The sequence below is a fragment of the Bos indicus x Bos taurus genome, chromosome 15 (assembly GCF_003369695.1).
Source record: "Bos indicus x Bos taurus breed Angus x Brahman F1 hybrid chromosome 15, Bos_hybrid_MaternalHap_v2.0, whole genome shotgun sequence".
NCBI classification, from domain to species: domain Eukaryota; kingdom Metazoa; phylum Chordata; class Mammalia; order Artiodactyla; family Bovidae; genus Bos; species Bos indicus x Bos taurus.
In genome coordinates, this window is record NC_040090.1 from 3892088 (window position 1) to 3903983 (window position 11896).

General features: G+C 39.3%; 1 pseudogene; it reads left to right on the plus strand.

The window, feature by feature from the left end:
• The first annotated feature begins 2996 nt into the window (after positions 1-2996).
• LOC113906011 lies at positions 2997-5196 on the plus strand (annotated as a pseudogene).
• Positions 5197-11896: the final 6700 nt, after the last annotated feature.

The window sequence follows — 11896 nt, forward strand, 5'->3', positions numbered from 1 at the left end:
TGTGAGGCACTGTATGAATATAAAAATAAGTAAGAGATCATAAAAAAGTGCTCAGAAGATTGTAAGTGAGATTTTACTATTTTTATTATCAATATTCTTTTTTATATAAAAACATATTTATAGCAGTATTGACTGTAGGTTTTGTTGATTTTTAAATTTGATTTGCAAAGTAAATGCAATAGCTTTCTTTTTTTATACTTAAGTAAGATAATTTTTAAATTTTTTTATTTTTGCAAATTAATTTATTGTAATTGGAGGCTAATTACTTTACAGTATTGTAGTGGCTTTTGCCATACATTCACATGAATCAGCCATGGGTGTACAATACTCTTCAAGTTAATAAAAATTCCATATTATCATCTTTATAGGCATAAGACAATATCTGTTCCTAATTAACTTTATAAAGTTTTAGTAGCCCAGGAAAAGAGGAATTCTTATTTATCGAATGTCCTGGAGAAACACTACTTCTTTATCGTCAGGGTCTAGGAAAATATACGACTCCCAAGTAGTTTATTCACTAGAAATTTGTTAACTCTATCTTAGGCTTCCCCAGTGGCTCAGCAGTAAAGAATCCACCTGCCAATGCAGGAGACATAGATTCGATTCAGGAATCGGAAAGATCCCTTGAAGAAGGAAATGACAACCCACTCCAGAATTCTTGCGTGGGAAATTCCACGGACAGAGGAGCCCAGCGGGCTACAGTCCATGGAGTTGCAAAGAATCTGACACAACTTAGTGACTAAACAACAACAACAAATCTATCTCAAGGTATTTTGAAAGGAACACGACAAAACATTAACTTCTAAGACTCATGCTAGTCCTGCTCCAACATCATATTAATAAAGATTCCCTCAAAATGACCTTATTTTCTAAACTGTTATAAACCCAATTTTAATTTTTTTACATTTTTAAAAATTAAATTTATTTATAGAGGCTGATTACTTTACAAAATTACTTGAAAACAAGAGGGTCAAAGTTTGTTAAAATTTGTTGTACCTTCAGTACCATGAGATGCACTATTTCACATTCTTAATGAAAGATTCCCCTCTACCTTTTTATTCATCTCCTATTTAACAGGGTCTCAGTGAATACAGTGGGGTGAAAGTGATAATCACTCAGTCGTGTCTGACTCTGTGACCCTATGGACTATAGCCCACCAGGCTCCTCTGCCATGGAATTCTCCAGGCAAAGATACTGGAGTGGGCTGCCATTTCCTTCTCCAGGGGATCTTTCCAACCCCAGGATGGGACCTGTGTCTCCTGCATTGCCCGCAGACTTTTTATTTTTGAGCCACCAGGGAAGCTTCAGTGCATATAGAAAGCTTTAGTTGCTCAATTGTGTCTGACTCTTTGCGACTCATGGACTGTAGCCCCCAGGCTCCTCTGTCCATGGAATTCTCCAGGCAAGAGTACTGAGGTGGGTGGTCATTCCCTTCTCCAGAGGAACTTCCTGGCCCAGGGATTTAATCTGCATCTCTGGCATTGCAGGCAGATTCCTTACAGTCTGAGCCACCAGGGAAGTCCACTTTCTGCTATATTGCCCCTATATTGAATATAGGGTGTGTTCAAATAAAGTGTAGGCAAAGTTCTTAGTGAAGTAACATTGTTATAGTTCCTTTTCAAGGTGGTATTAAACATTGCCACGAGGTGGCAGCATCAGCTTATCAATCACAATAAAAGCTTGTTCACATTTCCTTCATTATTTTTTAAGATTTTTTTTTGGGGGGTATGGATCATTTTTAAAGTCTTTATTGAGTCTGTTACAATACTGCTTCTATTTTACATTATTTTTTTATTTTTTGGCCACAAAGCACAAGGGATCTTAGCTCCCCGACCAGGGATACCTCCTGCATCAGAAGACAAGGTCTGGATACCGGATACCACTGGATACCAGAGAAGTCCCCTCTACTACTTTAATTTACAAAGGATTCCATAGAGTTTCCTGTGTATCTTGGAACTAGAGAAAATGGAGAGCCTATATCCAGTTAGAAACAAATATAAAATTATCAGAAAATAGATCTCATTGGACTGACTGAGTTTATGGAGCAGAATTTTAATTGCACTTTCCCTTAACTGTTCTTTCCCAAGATACAGTACACTTTGGGGACAGGACATCTTCCATAAGAACAAGCAGAAAATGATTCAACTAATTCAGGGGACTTTCAGCTAGTTGTCTAAGACTCTGTATGTGTCACAGTGGAGTCTTCCACACTTTCTTTCTGGAAGAAAGTAAAAAGTAAAATCAAATGGCTGTGGAAAATTTGGACCCATTCTATGTGTGAAGGTAAGGGAAGAGATGAAAGCTAACCAACTTGGTTTGTTTTTACTTTAGTTCTTCTTGTCATCTTTAAACAAGAGGGACCCCATTGAAACGTTAAGAACTTCTAAATCATTATCTGTTCCTTTTCCTATCTGATTTTTAGCAAGTTCAGGAGAACATAAATGAAGTAAATTGAAAATAAATTTTATATTTGATTCATGGCCACGATGGCATTATCCTTGTCTTTGATGGATGGTTAAGGAAGATCTAAGAAGAGATAACCTAGGTAGAGAAAAGTTTAGATTCTGCAACTGGATCAAAATATTATAACATGAGTATAAAATGGGTCAGAGAGGAGGAAAAGGGGAAAAGAAAAGCCCTGAATTCAATTCAAATTCCAGTCTGAGCCATCTGGGTGATTTCCTTTCTCCTTGCTGAAAGAATTATTGTGGGCTGTGTTGTTGTTATCCTGAGTGCTCTGAACCCCAGGGAGACCTGTGTTCCTCATCCTGCGTGGTCTCACCTGTTGGAGCACAGTAATCTATTTTAGGCATCAAGCCACATTGAAAAACTGAGAAATTAAAATGTCATGCAGAAGGCCTGGGCAAGGGCTTCTTTTGTTGCTCAATGGTAAAGAATCAGTCTGCCAATGCAGGAGGCATGGGTTTGATCTCTGACCTGGGAAGATCTAACTTGCTGTGGATCAGCTTAGTGGGTGCTCCACAACTATTGAGCTCATGGTGGAGGCCACACGCTGCAACTGTCGAGGCCCGAGCACCCTAGAGCTGGTGCTTAACAACAGGAGAAGGACCACAATGAGAAGCCTGAGCACCGCAACTAGAGAGGAGCCCCCACTTGCTGCACCCAGGGAAAAAGCCGCTCAGCCATGAAATCCCAGCATGGCCAACAATGAATGATTGAACAACTCAGGTTCAAGGAGATCAGTTGACTTAACCAAGGCCATTCTTATAGTGCATGAAAAAAGAATACATAGAGGATATAGAGGTGGGCTACTTCAGGCTTTTCTCATGGTTTCTTCTATGTATTGTTTCCATAAAGTGATGCTTCAACTCAGCATTCTATTATCCTATGGGCTTCCCACTAATGACCATTGGCTATAACCTCAAAAAAATAGGAAGCCAAAATGCATTATTGTGTACTCCTATTGCAATGTACAATGTTTAATCTCTTTAAGATGAAAGGATTTATGAAGACACAGGAAACACTGTTACAGTGTGAAAAAAGAAATATTACAGTCTGTTTTGACAGGTAAATACTCAGTGCCCACTTCTGCCAGTCACTAGAATAGGGAACACGGATTAAACTTTTATTTTGCTCCTATGTAAAAGGAAATAATGATGTTTAGCTTGCAGGCTTGTTAAAGACAATATGTAAGGCACAAATGCCAATAATTAGTGTGCACTTACTAGGAACTCAATAAGACTCTGTTAAATGTTTGCACGCATTAACTCATTTAATCCTCACAGCAATTTACAAGGTAGGTGTTACTATTATTACTCTTATTTCACAGGTGAAGAAAAGTAACTTTCCTAGGGTCAGAGCACTTGCAGAGTGTGCACTAAGGCTTAAGCTGTAATCCCAAAGTGCACAGCACGTGGCCTGAAACTGAGCAGCGGCTCATTCTTCTCTGCTTGTTTCATTTCACTCTCCTACATCACTTCACCAGGCCTGTACCCACCTGGTGAACTCAGGTAAACTTCACTGAAGTTAAAATTACTGGAAAGTTATTCTGGAATTTTCTCTGCTATTGGTTATGGGAATTTGAGTTTCTAAGCTGTCGTTTTCTCACCCATATATTGATGGATTCGTATGGAGCCTTGTAATATTATAGCTTCAAATCTGATCCTTTGCTCTGGTCTCTATTTCACTATTGTTTCCTTAGCCACAGCATGCACCTAAAAGTCGTATACTCTCCTAGGGACTAGTTTATTTTTTCCTGTGTCCCCTTTTTGAAGACATGTTTACCAAATTTCTCTTCTCTTCTCCAGCGGAATCCAGAGTCTGTCCCCGGCTAATGAAAGCGACATGAGGGTCATAGAGTTCGTCTTCAGAGGTTTGAATTTCAGCCCTCAATTGCAGGTCTGCCTTTTCCTGCTCTTTCTGAGTTTCTACCTCATCAACCTAACAGGATACTTGGGTGTGATTATTCTGATACACATGGATTCCCGCCTTTGCACCCCATGTACTTTTTCCTCAGTCACTTGTCTTTTGTGGACATGTGCTTCTCTTTGGTCGTGAGCCCCAAGATGCTCTCTGACTTTCCGGGGCTGTGCTTTGCGACAGGGGTGCTTTGGGTTCTTCGTCCCAGCAGAGTGTTTTCTCTGGCGTCCGTGGCCTATGGCCGCTGTGGCGCCATTTGAAACCCACTGTGGTATTACGTCACCATGTCCCAGAGACTCTGAGTCCAGCTGGTGGTGGGTCCCTATGTCACTGGGTTCGTGAACCCCATGACGCACACATGATGCTTTTGGCCTTCCTTTCTGCAGCTCCATGTCATCCCTCGCTTCTTCTGTGACTTGCCCCTTCTGCTTTCCCTTGTGTGCCGACACCAGTCTCAGCAAGTGGGTGGTTTTTGTTGTGGCTGGAGCTATGGTCGTCTTCAGTGGCCTGACTGTCCTGGGCTCCTCCACAGACATCCTCATCCCCACCCTGAAGATCCGCTCTGCTGATGGGAGACGTGAAACCTCGTCTACCTGCTCTGCGCACCAGACAGCCGTATCTATCTTGTATGGCCCTCTTCTCTTTATTTATGTCCAGCCTAGTGCCTGTGTCTCCCTGGGTCTTGACAAAGTGGTGTCTGTGGTTTATACTGCAGGCATCCCCATGTTGAACCCATTTACCTATAGCTTGAGGAATAAGGAGGTCAAAGATACCATCCATAGGGCCGTGTTGAAAAGGATGTTTTCTAGGGCATAAATTCTTATCTAGAATGGAAATTGGAGGAAAAAGCTAAAAATGACAGACTGTGTGGATTCCTAAGGTTCCAGGCCTCTTGCAAGTATTTGGGGATGCAGTGGTACCTCTTTATCCATTCATCCATCCAATTATTCATTCATCTTGTCAATCAACGTGGATTCCTTAAGCCTTGATCTCTTCTGTATAATAAGCCAAAGTTATAGTTCAAATCCACAGCCCATTTAATCTGGTTCCTTTCAGCCACCTCATAGTCCAATCATTTTCAGAAAAAGCTTATTATTTAATATTAACTACTATTTTAAATAAAAATTCTGTATATCTATTTTCTTTTTCTGCTGATTCCTTGGAATTTGACTTTTAAAATGCCAGTGTTTGCACAAGGTTTTGCACTCACATTTAGCTCCCATCGATAGGAATTGGTACAATAAATGATGTGGGATTTTACGTTCAACCTCATAAATGGAATGAAATCCCTGGCTGTACACACCACTTTTTGGAATGGCCTTGATAAAAGGAGCTATGTGTATCTTAGGAACTAAAGATCTATTTGTGTTCAACCCTGACAAACGGAGTGGTCCACAGAGCCTGTTTATAGTAACACAGGCCCTTGGGATTATTGCTAATGAATTTCATGCTTGAAAGACCTTCTGATGGAATGGAGGAAAATTATATGTGTGTGTGTGAGAGAGAGAAAATGTACAGCATCTGTCTTTTTCTGTCTAACTTATCTCACTAAGCATTAAACCTTCCAGGTCCATCCATGTTGTTACAAATGGCAAATTTTCATTTTTTTTAATGGTTGAGTAAAACCACAGTGAGTTATCACCTCACACCTGTTAGAATGGAAAATTAAAAAAGAGAAGTAATAACAAGTGTTGGTGAAATGTGAGGAAAAGGGAACCGTTTGTGCACATGGGTGGGGATGTAAATTAAAGCAACCACTATGAAAAACAATATGGAGGTTCCTCAAAAGATTAAAAATGGGACTACCATACAATATGACAACTCCACTCCTGGGTATCTATCCTAAGAAAACAAAAACACTTATTTGAAAATACATATGTACCCTAATGTTCATAGAAGTGTTATTTACATAGCCTAGATATGGAAGCAACCTAATTGTTCATAAATAGTTAAATGAGTAAAGAAGATGTGGTACATATATTTAACGGATATTTTGTGGGGGTTTGGTTTGAAAATCATGATGGGTAAACATAAGCATAACATAATACCAGTAAAGATACATGGGGGTAGCGGTGCATTTTTTAAGCTTAAAATAACTATGGGAAAAAACCTGATAGATTTGACCATATATTGACATGAGTTTGAGCCAATTCCAGGAGATAGTTCCAAAGAGTTGGACACGATTTAGTGACTGAACAACAACAATGGGAATATTAATAAAATCAGTTTGGTAGGATGGAATAGAATAGAATTGTTTAAAGGGATAGAATAGAATAAAGAAGGAATAAAGTTTAACAGTTCAGTTCAGTTCAGTCACTCAGTCATGTCCAACTCTTTGCGACCCCATGGACTGCAGTATGCCAGGCTTCCTTGTCTATCACCAACTCCTGGAGTTTACTCAAACTCATGTCCATTGAGTTGGTGATGCCATCCAACCATCTCATCCTCTGTTGCCTCCTTATCCCCCTGCCCTCAATTTTTCCCAGCATCAGGGTCTTTTCTAGTAAGTCAGTGCCGGGAGCCGGTGAGAGGCACTCCACTCATGACAAAGGTCATGAGGAAGGAGGCTCGGCATATGCAAAGGCGGGATCGAGCCTCAGGAGTCCCCCTGGATATTCTCGAGCATCTACCCCCAAAAACCAGAGTCTGCCTACTTTATTGCTTTGTGGTCTCACCTCTGACATTACTGGGGGCTGTCCCCCACCACCATCTTGCTCTCTCTGACAAAAAGTTAACTTACAGCTCCAATTAATAAAGTTCCTGGGCATTAGGAGTGTTTAAATCCAAACCCCACAGATAGCTCTCTAACTTGCCTGACAAGTCTACCCGGACTCCTACAGCTATGCATATGATTATTTACAGTCTCCCAGCCTTGAGGGGCACAGGAAGCTTAAGATATTCAAATAGCTTAGAGCCTCTCAAAGAGTTAGAAACTGTCAGAATAAAACTAGTAAAAGATTTCATCGATGAGCCAATGCTTGCTGCCAAGTTTCCACATCCCCTGTGTTGTATCCTTGAATGTGTATTAATTAATATAGTTGGTATGTAGAAAAAATAAGTAGTGGCCTTGGTGTTAGCAACTTTAGACCCTTAAGGTAATAAATTATTTCCTTTGTTGTAAACCCACTGCACATCTGCCCTATAGGAATGTAACTTTATCTAACACCTTCGGAGGATGGCGTCAAACCTTAAAATAATTACTCTTAGAGAAAATAAGTCTTACGGTTGATAAACCTTTGTCAAGAGTCATAAAATGTTAATAGGCCTTCTGGCCAGAAGATGATGTAAATCACCTAAACCATTTGTATACAATAAATTTGCAGGAAAGAAACCCTGGTTTTTGATAAGGATCAAAGACTGCTGACTTTGCATGATTTCACATCCCCTATTATCCTCTATGTGTAACTTAGGGTATAAAAGCCCCTGTTGAAAATAAAGCTATGGGCCTTGCTCACCAAAGCTTAGTCTCCCCATGTCATTCTTTCTTTTCACATTCCGGCTGAAGTTTCCATCTGGAGCGTGGAGGTCCTCTGCGACCATTTATTTGCCTGGGCTTCTAAGATCCACTCGAGAAGGTGTCTAAGGTGGGGCACCTTCTGCTATTCGAGAGGGCGCCTGCAGCCTCCGTGGTCAGAGCTAATCTGGTGTCACAGGTTATATTGATTTTCCGCGTAAACCAAGCTACTCAGCCTCTTTTCTCCACTGAATTTTCCTACTGAGCTATCCTCATTCCTCTTTATATCTCTAATTAATATTTAAATAAATCGCCGATGCCGTCTCTCCTTCGAATACCCTGGATCAGCCAGGGCTGGACCCCGGCAAGTCAGTTCTTCACATCAGGTGGCCAAAGTATTGGAGCTTCAGTATCAATTTTTCCAATGAATATTTGGGGTTGATTTCCTTTAGGACTGACTTGTTTGATCTCCTTGCAGTCTAAGGGACTCTCAAGAGTCTTCTCCAGCATCACAGTTCAAAAGCATAAATTCTGCAGTGCTCAGCCTTCTTTATGGTCCAACTTTCACATCTGTACATGACTACTGAAAAAACCATAGCCTTGACTATATGGACATTTGTAGACAAAGTGATGTTTCTGCTTTTTAATATGCTGTCTAGGTTTATCATAGCTTTTCTTCCAAGGAGCAAGCCTCTTTTATTTATTTATTTATTTATTTTTTTAAATTTTATTTTATTTTTAAACTTTACATAATTGTATTAGTTTTGCCAAATATCAAAATGAATCCATCACAGGTATACATGTGCTCCCCATCCTGAACCCTCCTCCCTCCTCCCTCCCCATACCATCCCTCTGGGTCGTCCCAGTGCACCAACCCCAAGCATCCAGTATCGTGCATCGAACCTGGACTGGCATCTCATTTCATACATGATATTTTACATGTTTCAATGCCATTCTCCCAAATCTTCCCACCCTCTCCCTCTCCCACAGAGTCCATAAGACTGTTCCATACATCAGTGTCTCTTTTGCTGTCTCGAACATAGGGTTATTGTTATCATCTTTCTAAATTCCATATATATGCATTAGTATACTGTATTGGTGTTTTTCCTTCTGGCTTACTTCACTCTGTATAATAGGCTCCAGTTTCATCCACCTCATTAGAACTGTTTCAAATGAATTCTTTTTAATGGCTGAGTAATACTCCTTTGTGTATATGTACCACTGCTTTCTTATCCATTCATCTGCTGATGGACATCTAGGTTGCTTCCATGCCCTGGCTATTATAAACAGTGCTGCGATGAACATTGGGGTACACTTGTCTCTTTCCCTTCTGGTTTCCTCAGTGTGTATGCCCAGCAGTGGGATTGCTGGATCATCAGGCAGTTCTATTTCCAGTTTTTTAAGGAATCTCCACGCTGTTCTCCATAGTGGCTGTACTAGTTTGCATTCCCACCAACAGTGTAAGAGGGTTCCCTTTTCTCCACACCCTCTCCAGCATTTATTATTTGTAGACTTTTGGATCGCAGCCATTCTGACTGGTGTGAAATGGTACTTCTTTGTGGTCTTGATTTGCATTTCTCTGATAATGAGTGATGTTGAGCATCTTTTCATGTGTTTGTTAGCCATCTGTATGTCTTCTTTGGAGAAATGTCTATTTAGTTCTTTGGCCCATTTTTTGATTGGGTCATTTATTTTTCTGGAGTTGAGCTGTAGGAGTTGCTTGTATATTTTTGAGATGAGTTGTTTGTCAGTTGCTTCATTTGCTATTATTTTCTCCCATTCTGAAGGCTGTCTTTTCACCTTGCTAATAGTTTCCTTTGATGTGCAGAAGCTTTTAAGGTTAATTAGGTCCCATTTGTTTATTTTTGCTTTTGTTTCCGATATTCTGGGAGGTGGGTCATAGAGGATCCTGCTGTGATGTATGTCAGAGAGTGTTTTGCCTATGTTCTCCTCTAGGAGTTTTATAGTTTCTGGTCTTATGTTTAGATCTTTAATCCATTTTGAGTTTATTCTTGTGTATGGTGTTGGAAAGTGTTCTAGTTTCATTCTTTTACAAGTGGTTGACCAGTTTTCCCAGCACCACTTGTTAAAGAGATTGTCTTTAATCCATTGTATATTCTTGCCTCCTTTGTCAAAGATAAGGTGTCCATATGTGCATGGATTTATCTCTGGGCTTTCTATTTTGTTCCATTGATCTATATTTCTGTCTTTGTGCCAGTACCATACTGTCTTGATAACTGTGGCTTTGTAGTAGAGCCTGAAGTCAGGCAGGTTGATTCCTCCAGTTCCATTTTTCTTTCTCAAGATTGCTTTGGCTATTCGAGGTTTTTTTGTATTTCCATACAAATTGTGAAATTATTTGTTCTAGCTCTGTGAAGAATACTGTTGGTAGCTTGATAGGGATTGCATTGAATCTATAAATTGCTTTGGGTAGTATACTCATTTTCACTATATTGATTCTTCCAATCCATGAACATGGTATATTTCTCCATCTATTAGTGTCCTCTTTGATTTCTTTCACCAGTGTTTTATAGTTTTCTATATATAGGTCTTTAGTTTCTTTAGGTAGATATATTCCTAAGTATTTTATTCTTTCCGTTGCAGTGGTGAATGGAATTGTTTCCTTAATTTCTCTTTCTGTTTTCTCATTATTAGTGTATAGGAATGCAAGGGATTTCTATGTGTTGATTTTATATCCTGCAACTTTACTATAGTCATTGATTAGTTCTAGTAATTTTCTGGTGGAGTCTTTAGGGTTTTCTATGTAGAGGATCATGTCATCTGCAAATAGTGAGAGTTTTACTTCTTTTCCCATTTGGATTCCTTTTATTTCTTTTTCTGCTCTGACTGCTGTGGCCAAAACTTCCAAAACTATGTTGAATAGTAAAGGTGAAAGTGGGCACCCTTGTCTTGTTCCTGACTTTAGAGGAAATGCTTTCAATTTTTCACCATTGAGGATAATGTTTGCTGTGGGTTTGTCATATATAGCTTTTATTATGTTGAGGTATGTTCCTTCTATTCCTGCTTTTTGGAGAGTTTTTATCATAAATGGGTGTTGAATTTTGTCAAAGGCTTTCTCTGCATCTATTGAGATAATCATATGGTTTTTATTTTTCAATTTGTTCATGTGGTGTATTACACTGATTGATTTGCAGATATTGAAGAATCCTTGCATCCCTGGGATAAAGCCCACTTGGTCATGGTGTATGATCTTTTTAATGTGTTGTTGGATTCTGATTGCTAGAATTTTGTTTAGGATTTTTGCATCTATGTTCATCAGTGATATTGACCTGTAGTGTTCTTTTTTTGTGGGATCTTTGTCAGGTTTTGGTATTAGGGGGATGGTGGCCTCATAGAATGAGTTTGGGAGTTTACCTTCCTCTGCAATTTTCTGGAAGAGTTTGAGCAGGATAGGTGTTAGGTCTTCTCTAAATTTTTGGTAGAATTCAGCTGTGAAGCCCTCTGGACATGGGCTTTTGTTTGCTGGAAGATTTTTGATTACAGTTTCAATTTCTGTGCTTGTGATGGGTCTGTTAAGATTTTCTATTTCTTCCTGGTCGAGTTTTGGAAAGTTGTACTTTTCTAAGAATTTGTCCATTTCTTCCTCGTTGTCCATTTTCTTGGCATATAATTGTTGATAGTAGTCTCTTATGATCCTTTGTATTTCTGTGTTGTCTGTTGTGATCTGTCCATTTTCATTTCTAATTTTATTGATTTGATTTTTCTCCCTTTGTTTCTTGATGAGTCTGGCTAATGGTTTGTCAATTTTATTTATCCTTTCAAAGAACCAGCTTTTGGTTTTGTTGATTTTTGCTATGGTCTCTTTTGTTTCTTTTGCATTTATTTCTGCTCTAAGTTTTAAGATTTCTTTACTTCTACTAACCCTGGGGTTCTTCATTTCTTCCTTTTCTAGTTGCTTTAGGTGTAGAGTTAGGTTTTTTATTTGACTTTTTTCTTGTTTCTTGAGGTGTGCCTGTATTGCTATGAACTTTCCCCTTAGGACTGCTTTTACCGTGTCCCACAGGTTTTGGGTTGTTGTGTTTTCATTTTCATTCGTTTCTA